This window comes from Canis aureus, chromosome 15, assembly GCF_053574225.1.
Source record: "Canis aureus isolate CA01 chromosome 15, VMU_Caureus_v.1.0, whole genome shotgun sequence".
Taxonomy (NCBI): Eukaryota; Metazoa; Chordata; class Mammalia; order Carnivora; family Canidae; genus Canis; species Canis aureus.
The window spans coordinates 8,225,112-8,238,023 of NC_135625.1; positions in this window are offsets into that span (position 1 = coordinate 8,225,112).

Consider the following 12,912-nt stretch of genomic DNA (forward strand, 5'->3'; position numbering starts at 1 on the left):
ATTTGTAGCTGAAACCAATTATTTGGGAATATGGCATCCATTGCTTGGCTTCTACACTTCCATCTCTCTGGACTATGATTCCAATCTACAAAGATTGTGAATGTTTTGATGAATACCAGTTTCTGCCTTGGTGTGGCCCGGGTCCACCACAACAGGAATTCTCTCACTGGTTTAATGCTTTTGGGAAACATTCCTTTGAAATTCCCTTTCCTACAAAGTCTATATCCTAAATCCAGTGTTTATATGCCTCATTTTACCTGTACAAGACCGTGGGACCTTGAACACAAGGCACCAAACACCAGATGCCCGGTAACACACTGGGGTGCAACCCTCCTTCCCCTTGCCTTGGGCTCCAGGAGGCTGAAGGAGAATGTGGAGCCAGGGAGTCAGCGGGACCCAAGACACCAGGCTAGGCTGTTGGACCAGGCTGAGAGGGAGAAGACAGAGATACGAAGGTGAGGAATGGGGCTTGTGACCCGAACGCCAGGGCTGTACGACAGACCCCGAGTCCGTGTGCATGCACAGTGTGCAGGGCGGCTGCGGGCAGAGCCAGGCTGGACGAGGCAGGCAGAGGAGCTCCCAGGCTAACAGGGTCCACATTTGGGTGATGGAGCTGTCCCTGCTGATTTGGTGTGGGGTTTGTGGCTGGAGCAGTGTCCCTGCACCAGTGAATGTATGGGGCTTGGCACATGCCAAGGCAGACCCTTTCTGACTCTGTATGTAAGAAACTGCCTGGACGACCTCTTCAGCTCTCTGTAGTTAGGACGAGGGGCAGAGGTGGGCGCAGATTGGCTGAGGACGGAAAGGACCAGGTTGGCCCAAGCCCCGAGCAGGTGTCCGTCTGGAAGCCAGGGAAGGGAGTTCCTTCTCCTTTCCCTGCTTTGATTTCTGGTGCAGGCAAGAAGCCGAGCAGAGGAAGGCCCTGCTCCACAGGTTCCCCAGGAGACCCCGGGAGGGGCAGAAGCGCACCCGGAAGACACAGAATCTTGTGACTATGTGAGGGTGAGTGTGCGCTGCTTCCTGGGCTGTACCCTTGGGGACTCCCTGGGCTCCATGGGCCTACTGGGGGAGGCGGGGCTCCACTTCCTCTCTGACCAGTGGCAGTTGAGTAGGGTGGATTTGCACCCAGTTTTCCCTTGGTGCCCATGATGTTGCCTCCCACCTTCTATGTGTGTGAACAGTGGCTGGTTGGCATGTGAAGGTCATTGGCGGGCACTCCTGGAGCACATACCAACCTCAGAGAAGAATAGGCCGCTGTCCTTTGTGACACATCATCCCACACTGCCCATCCCCACTCAGGAGCTCCCACCATGACTCTGCAGCAGCAGGACTCCTATCTCTCATGAGCAGAGAGGATGGAAGAGCTGGTCCAATGGAGGAAGCATCGCTGTGAGGCAGGACTTTGCGAGTCCCCCCCATGTCTCAAGGGCATCAACAGCATCCTGTCAGGCCTTTGTTCTGGATGAGCCCTGCAGCCAGATTCCCTACTCCTAGGTCAACAGATCCCAACTCTTTCTTTCCCTGTTCCGGGGGAGGGGGTGGTTACTAGGGTCCTGGCTATTTGTTGGTTTCTTTCTTTCTTTCCTGAATGTTCATTTTGCCTTGGTGCCGGGGTCAAACTCATGGAGTCCCGTGTGTTCTCTTTTCCCACAGTGTCCACACATGCCGATGCCCGTCTACACCACCAGGAGGCCTTCTATCCCTGAGCCTGCCCTGCCGATGGAACCACGTACTCAGCCCCCTGACATAAGACTCCGGTCCCATTCCACCTCTCATCTCAGAAGCCCTCAAGTTAGACTCAGCCCACCTGGTGGACGTCCTAGTGCCCAGGAAGTGCCGATCGCTGACACCCCTCAGCCGGCTCGCCAACCCTTTTCAGGGCTGACAGCCTGGTTGTGCAGCAGAGAGCCAAGAGGCCCTGCAGAGTCTCCCTCGAGGGGCTCCAGGCTGGCTCCCAGGGCCATGGGCTGGGACACACACAGGCACCACCCAAGTATCCTCAGGAGAACACCCGTCCCGCTGTCAGCAAAGCATTGGCAGACAATTCCCAAATGTCCCTCCAGACTCCAGGCAAGAAATGTGCCCAGATGCCCCTAGACAGGTCCCAGAACCCCTGAAAGAAACCGTGATGGAGGCCCAGCCAGCAAACCTCCGGGATCATCGAGGAAGCCCCTGTGGGGATTTTGGGGAGTCTGTGTCCTCCAGGAAGCAGACGTGCCAGTGGATGCACAGCCAGGCCCCAGCAGCCAAGGAAAACACCTGCCCTCCAGCCAAGCAAGGGCCCCCAGCCCACACCTGCCACACCTCACCTGGGAACGCTGCAGCCGTGCACCAAGCCCCCACAGCTGCCCTCTGCGCGGGCCCCCACTCAGCCCCTGAGAATGGTCTTCACCAGATTGGACAGAAGCTGCTGGAGCTCCCGGTTCCTCGCAGCTCCCTCATTCCTTCCTCCCGAGAAGCCAGGCCCTGCTCAGGGCCCTCCTGCCACCCACCTGTCAGACAGAGCCTGTGTCTGTGGCCCCTGGAGTGTCCTCCACGGTGACCTACAGGTGTCCTCATCCTCAGAAGACACTGAGAGCGAATGAGCCAGGTCCTGGCCTCGGACATTGTCCTCCACCCCACTGCACCCTGACGGGGTGACTGCGGACCTGAGGACGTGGCCCCTCCTGGACTCATGTGGGGAATCAGCGCTTGCTCAGCTCCTTTGCATGGAAATTCTTGGGTCCACAGCCTGCTGCCTCTCATGCTCCTGGGGCCGTGCACAGACACTGAACCCCAAAGGCACACAATGCACTATTCTTTAGGGAAATCCGTGTGCTGTGGCAAAGGCTACTCTTCCCTCTGGGATGTCAATTTTCTCTTCTGCAAATAGATTCATCAAAAAATGGAAGGAATTTTGAATGAGCACTTGTGACTCCAATGGAAATAGAAACTCAGACTTTAAGCTCTCATTGGCGTACACATGTCTGCATTTGGGTTTTCAGCTTTGAACAGCCGCTGTGGGCCCTGCAAATGGACACTGTGTTTTTTCCTGAGATGAGTTTTTCTTGACTCAGTGGTGGTAGCTTTGCAGTAACTGTGATTGTCGATATTTAACCCAGGCAGTTCATTTATTCTTTAGTGTTAATTTAGAATTGTGTGTAGCGTTTTTCTGTTAATAAAATATTACCACAAATGAATAGTGTGCATGTCATTCTTTTGATCTTGTTTTGTGGGGTTTTTATTGCTCAGCATTTCTGAACCTCTCCATAGTTATATTAATTCCTCCAGCCATAATTACTTGAGAGGAGACAGCAGCTTGATAGGTTCAGGGGATACGTAGACATTGAGGGTCTCCTGCACACCCAGTGTTCTGCGTGAAGTACTAGCCAGGCAATGTGGATCCCTGAGCATCCAGTATGGGTGCCATGTGCTCCACTTGGGGCCGCGGTCGCACATGGTCTGTAATGGGATGAGTTGACGGTTTCATTCTTTATATATCCTGAAACCCACTTCAATGTTGGATCATGATGCTTCCTTTCAGAGGCCTGAGCATGGAGATTTATCTCCCTCCAGATGATTTCCTAAGAAGGCAAAGTTTGACTAGTGGGCATGTAATGGTCCAAATAGCACAGGACCCAGGACTGGGTAGTTCCCTCTGACTGTCTGTCTTTCTCTCTCTGTCCCTCGTTCTCAGGCATATCTCTGAAGTGGGCCAATGGAAACAAAACAATACAACACCATGTGATACCAAACCAAATGAAACTCAGCAAAACCAAACCAACCCAAACGAAACCAAACCCAAGCACATCCATAGTTGTGTCGACAGGATTTCTTTTTTAGGAAAAACAACTGACTACTCTTTCCTCACTCCAGAGCTCCTGTTCAAGGGTGTTCCCTCTCTCTGTGCATATGGAGGGTAGAGGAGCTCCTCGATGTGCATACTAGGCTTTTAAAAGTAGAGAAGCCACAGTGTGGGATCCTTCTCCCACCCTCAAGCCCTAAGTAACTCCCATTCATGCAATCATTATGTGACCCGGGTCAGAGTCTGATCCCTGGAGCCTCAGGCCCCTGTCTCATTCCATGAAAGCTGCCCTATTGCTACCTCATGGCTTTTGAGGAAAATGCAGCTTCCTGGGCACTCAAGGGATGCATGCCACAACAGAAATATTCCCTACTTTCTGGAAGCCCATGAGGATCCCAGAGGTCCAAGGGTAGGAAGGCCTGTCCTCACAGGGGATGTCGGGATTGGAGCTAGTGAAGTAGCCTAAGGATCCTTGGACCTGCAGGTATATAGGGCACAGGGGTGAGGAGGCAGGCAGGCTTGAGCAAAGGGCCTTCAGGCTGGGCTCTCCAGCAGAACTGGCACTTCATGTGCTTGGAGGGGATTTGGTCCATGTGCCCAGGGAGACCAGGGAGAAAGGCTAGCGGAAGAAGGTCTGAGCAGGCCTGTGCTCTCCCCTCTAGTCACTTCACGTGTCTTTTGCTTCCCTGCCATCAAAACACCAAACCAAAGCAAAGCAGACCAAATCTATCTTCCCAATGGAAAATCCATATCATCCAGATATGGAGGAAGACAGAGTTATCTGGACAAGCTGGCATAGGTTATGGATATACCATGAGCCTGAGACACTAAATCTCAAATTGTCAAGAAGCAAAACTTATATATGGACAAGAATAAAATTCATTCCAGTGACAAGAACCAAACATAAAGAATGTATCTCTAAAATATGAGTGTAAAAAATTGAAGTTACCAAATGTCTTAAAATCAAAGAGTTGAGAAAACACGAAACCAGTGGAAAAGGGGAAAAAGACAAAAAAGCATCATAGAAGTTTAAACTGCAGATATAGGAATCATTAGATGAACAGTCACATTCTCTATACTGTGTTGTCCCACACCTGGAATACGCAGCCCTTTGATGTCCATACACACGGTGTTCATGGCATCTTGGGAGCTGCTCTGAGAATTCTTAGACACTGTGTCCAGAGTAGTGTCTGCCCATTTCACCACCTGAGCTCATTTCAGGCAAGGTTGTGTCTCACCGGATCAGATTGCTAAGGCAGATTGCAATGTGGGCTCTGTGGCCCTTCCCTTTCCCGATTCTGGGGTGCGTAAACTGCCCGCCCTGCCATTCACCTGATATATCACTTTGGATTCACGTCTCGAATCTCCCACCTTGCAGAGGGTGGTCGCTTTCTACTGAAGAGTTCCAGCAATTCTTTTATTAAACATCAGGTGGGATTCCTAGCTGTTCACAACAATCGGATAGCATCTACCTGCCATCAAGGATCCAGCTGAGTGGAGGTCCCCAGTTTTCGACAATCTTGCCCCTTCACTATCTTATTTCATTGCAATTGTAATTTTGCCAGTGTTTTACACAGTTGACCTCACTGAATTTTTAAATATATTTATTCTTGCGATAACAATAATCAATTATCTCAGGTTCCTCGGGGAACATACACAATGCCTACATACATACACAATGCCTAATATATTCAGTTAGTAATTATGAAAATACAAGTATTGTGATGAATCAATTTTGAGTTTATGATGTGCATAGGAACAGGGTTAGAGGATGACAATACCTTAGTTCAAATTCAACAGTAGATACGGATGCATTTATGGGAAGCCGGAACGCCCACCGTCCTCCTAATTTCTGTCAAATACACCGAATCCTATTTGGGAATTTTCAAATCTGATGTAGAATACGCTTCTTGCTCAACTATTATTTAACTGATGTAGCAGGATCTGAAGACTCTACCTTTGCTTATTTAATAGAGGATGCTCAGGCATAGCTGGTGGTTTTCCTATCCTGAGGAATCCACACACATGTAGAGAAAGTATCCTCTTCTCTTTTGTAACATAAAATAAATATGTGTCACTTGCTTCAAAAAGTTAAAATACATTGGAACCAGATCTAATGAGGTATGAATACATGTGGAAAACCATTTGACTTTCTAAGACAGCATTTATAATCATTCCTTTATGTATGGATGTGTGTATTCTTTGAGTATCTGTGTGTGTTGGGGGTTTCTTTCAGGAAAGAGGTTCTACCTGGAGGAAGAGCAGAGCTTGTCCATCCCATACCCCTGTCCTCCAAAGCCCCAACTGCCCTGAAAATTCTAGTGATGAGTGACCTGTCACTCTTCCTGAAATTTTCTCTCTCCGACAACAGTCATGTCTAAGTCGAGTTTGACTCAGCCCGGGCTGTGGATCTCCTCCTAAATAGTTCCCTCTGTGCCCTGAAATCCTGTGTCAGTCATTCTGGCCGGAGCCGCTTTGGAAAACCAACCATCCTCTACAGCCCTGGATCCAGGAATTCTAGATGAATGAAGACTGACAAGTATTTTTGGAATTAAAGGGTTTAAATTCACAAAGTGGACTTAGATTTTGAATGACTACATCCAATGAAGTGTCTTTTCTTGTTGATTTGATCTGAACTGACAGGAATCTTAAGTGAAATGGCAATAGGGCAGGACACATGAATGATGAAGGAAAAAGCCACAGAAAAATCCACATACGCAAGTCAATCTGTATAAATTTTTGTATCTAAACCTCTGCTGGATTAACATCTGCATTCAGACACACACACACACACACACACGCACACACACGCTCACACTATGAAAACCCATGGAATCATCCATTTAGCTCCCTGCACGCTGTGGCCAGCACCTCCTGGATGACCTTCTCTCACCTGTGCTACTCACACCTGAGCAAGTCCACCCACCTGTTCCCATTCCATAGGGGAGGTCACAGGAAGGAGCCTTGCACCGTGAGCTCAGACCAGCAGAGGGCGACGCTGGCCAGCCCAAGTTGTTCCTAGGCTTCCAGGAGGACCCCACTTTGTGCAGCTGCTCAGGCTGCAGGTGTGCAGCTCCACACTTTGGGATGCAGCGTGTGCATTTGCTAGAGCTGCAGAGGCACGATGAGTATTGACAGAAGGTCTGGGGACGTGGTTCCCACCTTACAACTCTAATGTTGCCACAGCTGAACATTGCCTGCTGAGGAAAGGTGAAAAATCCTTCCTGTGCTGTGCTTCCAATGCTCCGCAGTCCTTGCTCATCCCCTGTGCAGCCCCTGCACCTGGGGAAACCATGGCTTTCATTGGAAGCCTGGAGGCCCTACTGGGAGGTCAATATTGGTTTGGAAAAGAGTAGATCAGGTTGTGACCCTGTAAGTGCCAGGAAGTTTCTGATAATATTGCCCTGCGAGTAATGGGTCCTCCTGCTTCACCCCTGGCCAGGACCTTCCAAGCAGGGAAGGAGGGCTGAGGAATAGCCCTCACGAGCAATGTTACTCCGTATCTATTTCTCCATCGACTGTATGTCCATCTATCGCTGACGAGCCTCCCTGTCATCCAGCTCTCCTCCGTCATCTCTCCATCCTACACCTAGAAATTTCTCATTCCTCACAATGCACATATTCACTTTCACATAATAGGAGATGAGATGACACTCCTGCCACTCTGCACCTGATTTCACAGAAACTACTAAGGCAGGACTGTCTTGGCCCAGTACACGGTAGTTTTTAAACATAATTGTCTTGTGTTTTCAAATGACTTAGCCTGTGAATAAATCCATTGAAAATGACATTGGCACAGGCATGTTGACTCCTCTCTCTCCTAGAAAGTCCTGCCTGCAAGGCTGCTGCTTCCTGGTGAATAGCTCCATGTCCAAGAGAAGAGAAAAAAGAAACACAGGAGCCCCCGTTTGGACAAACACCACAATGTCCTCCATTAACCTGGTCATGAACATGTCTGCACATGGCCTGGCCCAGAGCCTGATCCTTTGTCCTCCTGAGCGCTTGCCCCATAGCCCATAGCATTCCCCATCGCTGTGACACAGTCAGCACACATGAGCTGCACTGGAGCTTCAGTTCTGTGAAAGCAAGCGTTCCAGAAGACATAGGACAACCACCCCCTTCTGGACTCTTCTAAATAGCACATGAGATAGTGAACATGCGTGTCAACATAGATATCATTTAATTTGGAAAAATTTGTGTGGAGTCAGTCTTCTTGGATGTGTAACTCATGAATCGAAGGGTGAGGAAAAGATCGTTTTTCTGAAATAGCTGCAGTTTTGAACACCTGACCCAGGGTCACAGGGCACAGAGGGTCCCATTCGGGAGCAAATCCACAACCCCAGACTCAGAATCACAACAGGAGACCAGACGACACCTTCTGCAGGGTTTGCCTTGGATTCAGGAGCCTAGGATCCTGGGAAGCTGTTGCCCATCCCTGCCCAAGGGGACTGTCACCTTCTGGGCCTCCAGAATGAGGGTACCGGTGCCCACGTGTGTGCACAGAGGACCTCGTGGGCCTGGACGCATGTACACACCAAGGAAGAACATGTGGGCGGAGGTATGTCCTGCAGGTGACACCCGCCTCCAAGGTCATAGATATGAGGCCACAGTGGCCTGGGGACGTCTGGGGGAAACACCCGCTAGGATACCCCTGTCCCACAGTCAAGACGCCGACCATCCCCGACGGGCACAACGGCTTGTTGGGGTCAAACCGGGGAAGACAGGACAGTCGTGTCTGAAGCCAGGCGTGTGTCCAGGCTGGGGTCCTGGGTGCACACAGTCCTTCCCTGGGGCCTGTGGACAGGGCTGCGGTCCTGTCCCTGTGTGCACAGGCCATCGCCTGAGGGAGGGGGGAAGCATCGGCAGCACGAGCGCTGCCCCTGCAGCTTCCTCCAGGAGTGGGTCAGGGCGGGGGTCCCAGGGAGTGAGGTCACTTCCGTGTCACAGAGCCCAACAGAACTCGGAACCCCCGTAACCAGGCACCCGCATCCAGTGCAGCCCCAGCTCAGGCTCACTTGGCTGGAGACATCTGCTACTGGAGGATGCTCTCTTGCTGCCGGCCCACCTCTGGGGGCTCTGGCTCCCAGGAACCCCAGGGGTGCGGCTTGTTCCTATGCTGTAGGCAGTGGCTCCAGAATAGATACCAAGGCGTCAGGGCGGTGATCAGAAGGCGCCGTCAGGTAACACAGCACAGGCCAGGCCAGGCACCCTGTGCCACCATCCTGGGAGCCTCATCCCCTCCTCCTCAGTTTCAGGGTACAAGGAATGTGTGGGCAGGTCCCATGCAGGCTGGGAGATGCTGCAGGGTGGCACATTCCCCGGGGATCCCTTCAGGGTCACCCTCATGTCACAGTGGGCAGGGGGGAAACAGGGTTCCTGAGGTCCTCTATCCACCCCGGAGTCACCCCAAGACCCTGCAGCCGCATCCCTTTGGTGTTCCCGGGGGTGGTGGGTGCCACCTGCACTGTGGTGTGTCTGGGTGGAGGCAGCTGTGGGTGTGGCCCAGCCGAGGGGGCCAGACCAGGCGCTGAGGCCTCCTGCCTGGCTGCCGGGCACTGTCTCCACAGAGCTCCACCCGGGACGTGGGGCGCGAGCGGGAGGAAGGGGTCATCTGCCCCAACGCCTCCAGGAGCAGGGAGGTGCCCTGCACAGCTAACAGAGGCCAGCGCGGGCTCAGGGTGAGTGCAGGGGCTGGGCCCCCCGACACCTGGGCCCTGATGCGGCAGGAAGGGCCCCGGGTCCCAGAAGCCAGCCTGCTACCCCCTCGGCCCCCCGACACTCCTGCTCCCACATGAGTCTGGATCCCCCCCTCCCCACACCTGCCCCCATGGCCCTGCCCCTGCCTGGGCCAGATGCAGAGTCCCTGCGCACAGATGTGTGGGAACATCAGAATAGAGCCCTCAGGGTAGGCCTGGTCGCCCGGGGGTTAGCACCTGCCTTCCCCCAGGCCTGATCTCCGAGGCCCGGGATCGTGCCCCGCCTGGGCTCCCTGCACGGGCTGCTTCTCCCTCTGTCTGTGTGGCTGCCTCTCTCCGTCTCTCTCTCTCTGTGTCTCTTGAGGTCCTCGTATTGATCCAAATATTTTGAACATTTATCCTCTGAGATTGTTTGTTTATTGCATAGTTGGTCCTGTTTGTGTAAGAGACAGGCAGGGAGCTTGAGCGGGAGACGGAGCCCCAGCTCCTCAAGCCCACGGGGCCCCAGCGCAGAGCCTGCCGGGGCGGGATCCCAGGCCTCCCGGCGGCTCCCTGCAGGCTGCACGTCCCCTCTGTCCCACCTCAGGGTGCAGGGGTCTCGGCCAGGAAGGGGCATCAGATTGTCCCAAAGAAGCTCAGCCGGACGGAGCTGCTGGGGCACGAAGACCGACAACTGCTGCTCGCCTTGCAGCGCAAGGACGTCATCTCCATTTGCAGCTTCTTAGACGACTATCGTGGATTCGCCACCACGGACGAGGTGCTGGACCTGCTGTTCACCGAGTGAGCACCTGCCCCTCCGCAGCCCAGGGCTGGGCCACCTGCTGCTGGGGAGGCTGGGGATGGTGTGAGCTTCCCGGCCTCGGGCTGCTCCCCCGCCTGGAGCAGGGTCCCCCAGGGCCTAGGGGGGTCCTGGAGGGCAGCCCCGGGGCCTGGCCTGTGGCGGGTCAGCCAGAGGGGCTGTGCCTGTGCTCAGCAGCCGTCCTCCTCCCCCATCACGAGGCCTGGGCCTCCTCCCCCCCATCACCAGGGTCCTGAGCGGCCTGTTTCCCATTTGAAAGGGAGGTTTGAGAGTCTATCGGGGGTCTGTGTCCTCAGGCAACCAGACCGGGGGACCCCGGGGCACCCCGGGCCCACTCGGTTATGGGCCATGGGCCTCGCCCAGCCCTTTCATTCTCAAGCCTTCAGGAGGCCCCAGCAGGTGCGGGCGCTTTTCCGGGAGCTGCCCATGGCCCCATGCACAGAGCTGACGGCCCCCGGGGCTCCGGCCTAGTCAGGGGTCAGAGGGTGACAGCCCCCATGATGAGAGGTCACGTCCACAGGACGATTCATGGGATGCCCGCGCCCTCCTCTAGGTATGGGTGCATGGTAGCTGCATGTGGTGACGACGACACGGTCCTGCAGGGTTGGAAACTGTGAGTGACTCCGGCTCCTGCAGGAGGGCCTTCCCTCTCCAGGAGAGCATTGAGGGGGCTGTGGGGCGGGGGGGCGGCTGCACCCTCACCCCACACATCTGCAATTCCTGTGACAGAGTAAAGGTCTAAGGCCCCTTCTGGAAAAGAGGGCAGGAGAGCCAGGATGGGGTGCGGGCTTGGTGGGAGGCACTGGGACCCCTAAGGAGACCTTCTCCATGCCCCCCAACCCTCTCTCTGCCTCACACCTGGGGCCCAGAGCAGAGGGGGTGGGGAGCATCGCACTCCCCAATCTGGTGGCACCTGGACCAGGGGGCACAGCAGGTGCTCAGGAGGGCTGGTGAGGCCTCCAGACCAGGCGGCCCCCACCCCGTGGGAGATGGGAGATTAGAGTCAGTGGAAGGACACCCACGGGGGCCCTTCAGGAGGGAGGCAGGCCAGAGCCACAGGAGGGAAGGTGGCGGTCCTGGGCGGCTCCTGGCAAGGCCTGGCAGGACACAGAGCCCGAGCCCTCCTGCCTTGGAGCTTCCCAGAGCGACAGTGTGTGCAGTGAGGGCAATAACAGGTCAGACGCCCCCCGTCCCCGGACGCCTGCCGGTGGACTCAAGGGGCAGGTGGGCAGGGACCAGGCTGAGGAGGGAGCCCCGCTTCCCCAGGAGAGACGCTGATGGTCACCCCGCTGGGCGTGGGCTCCCCAGAACAGAGGCTGCATATCAGCCCCTCCTCAGGGAGTAGGCCTGTGGCAGGCAGGACCACCAGGTGGCAGGGGGACGAGGAGCAGGACTGGCCTCTGACACCCCGCACGGGAGGCCGGGTCCCCGGGTCCTGCAGAGCTTCCCCGGGACACCTGCATGTGACAGAGCCCTGTCTTCTGACACCTGTGCCCGCCTGTCCCTCCACAAGGCCATCTCCTGCATGCTGGAAATATGGCTGGATTATTATGGGGATGACTTTTGTCAACTCCCCGAATTTCCCTCCCTTATGAAAATTCTGCAATTCCTAAGACAGCACATGCCAAGTTCAGACGTGGAACTCCGTGCCCGGCATAACCTCCAGCAATTCAGACGCCTCCATACAGTGGAGCCAGAGGCTGGGGGTGAGGAGGCCTGGGGGTGACTGAGCTGGGGATAGGGTGGGCCCCGCGGATCCAGCCTCCATGCAGCTGGGCTGGGAGCAGGGGGTGGGCTCACACCTCACCCCACGGGCTGCAGCCTGGGGACACCTCCCAGGGCTCTTGCCCTCACGCACGTGGAGCAGTGGGAAGAGTGGTCTTGACTTGGGAGGCACGTGGAACGTCCGTCCTAATGGGGATACTTTGCCTTCCTGGAGCTACAGCTTCAGCCCAAGGAAAACACCCTGAAGCAGCTCAGGAGCGCGCCCCAGCTCTGACCGTGGGGACTGCTGCCCCGTCGGGGCCTGCGGGGATCCAGGCCATCCTGGCTGCTGGGGCTGAGGGCTCGGCCCGCGCTGAAGCGCCCGCTGGGGAGGCGAAGCCCCTGCAGATAGTGGTCACTGCTCTAGTTCACTGCTCCACACTGGAGGAGCCCCCTGCACCCGCGGCCACCCCAGAGGAGGAGCAGGCCCCAGCATCTGCAATCGGGGTCCCCAGAGTGCCAGAGCTGCCACCTGCATCCGGAACAACTGGCTTCGACCCCTGAGCTCGCCCCAGCTCCCAACGCAGGGCACGTGGTGGCTGCAGCCCAACGGAGGCTTGCCCTCCCCTGGCATTTCACTGTGTCTATATTTTCCATTTTTCTTTAACCTTTAACCTGTATAATGGCTTATGAGTTTTATTGTAATAAAGGATAAGTTAACTTCACACAAAATTGACTCTGATGCTTTTACATGCTACATTGTACTTAGGTCCTTCACAGTGTGGCAGGCCTGGAGCCCAGGGCACCGGGGGACACAGCCCAGGATCCGGTGCTCCCCTGGGAAAGGCAGAGGACAGGAGGACACAGGACAGCAGGTCACTCCTGCCGCCGGGCCGCGGCAAAATTTTGAGGGTACTCAGACCCCAGCT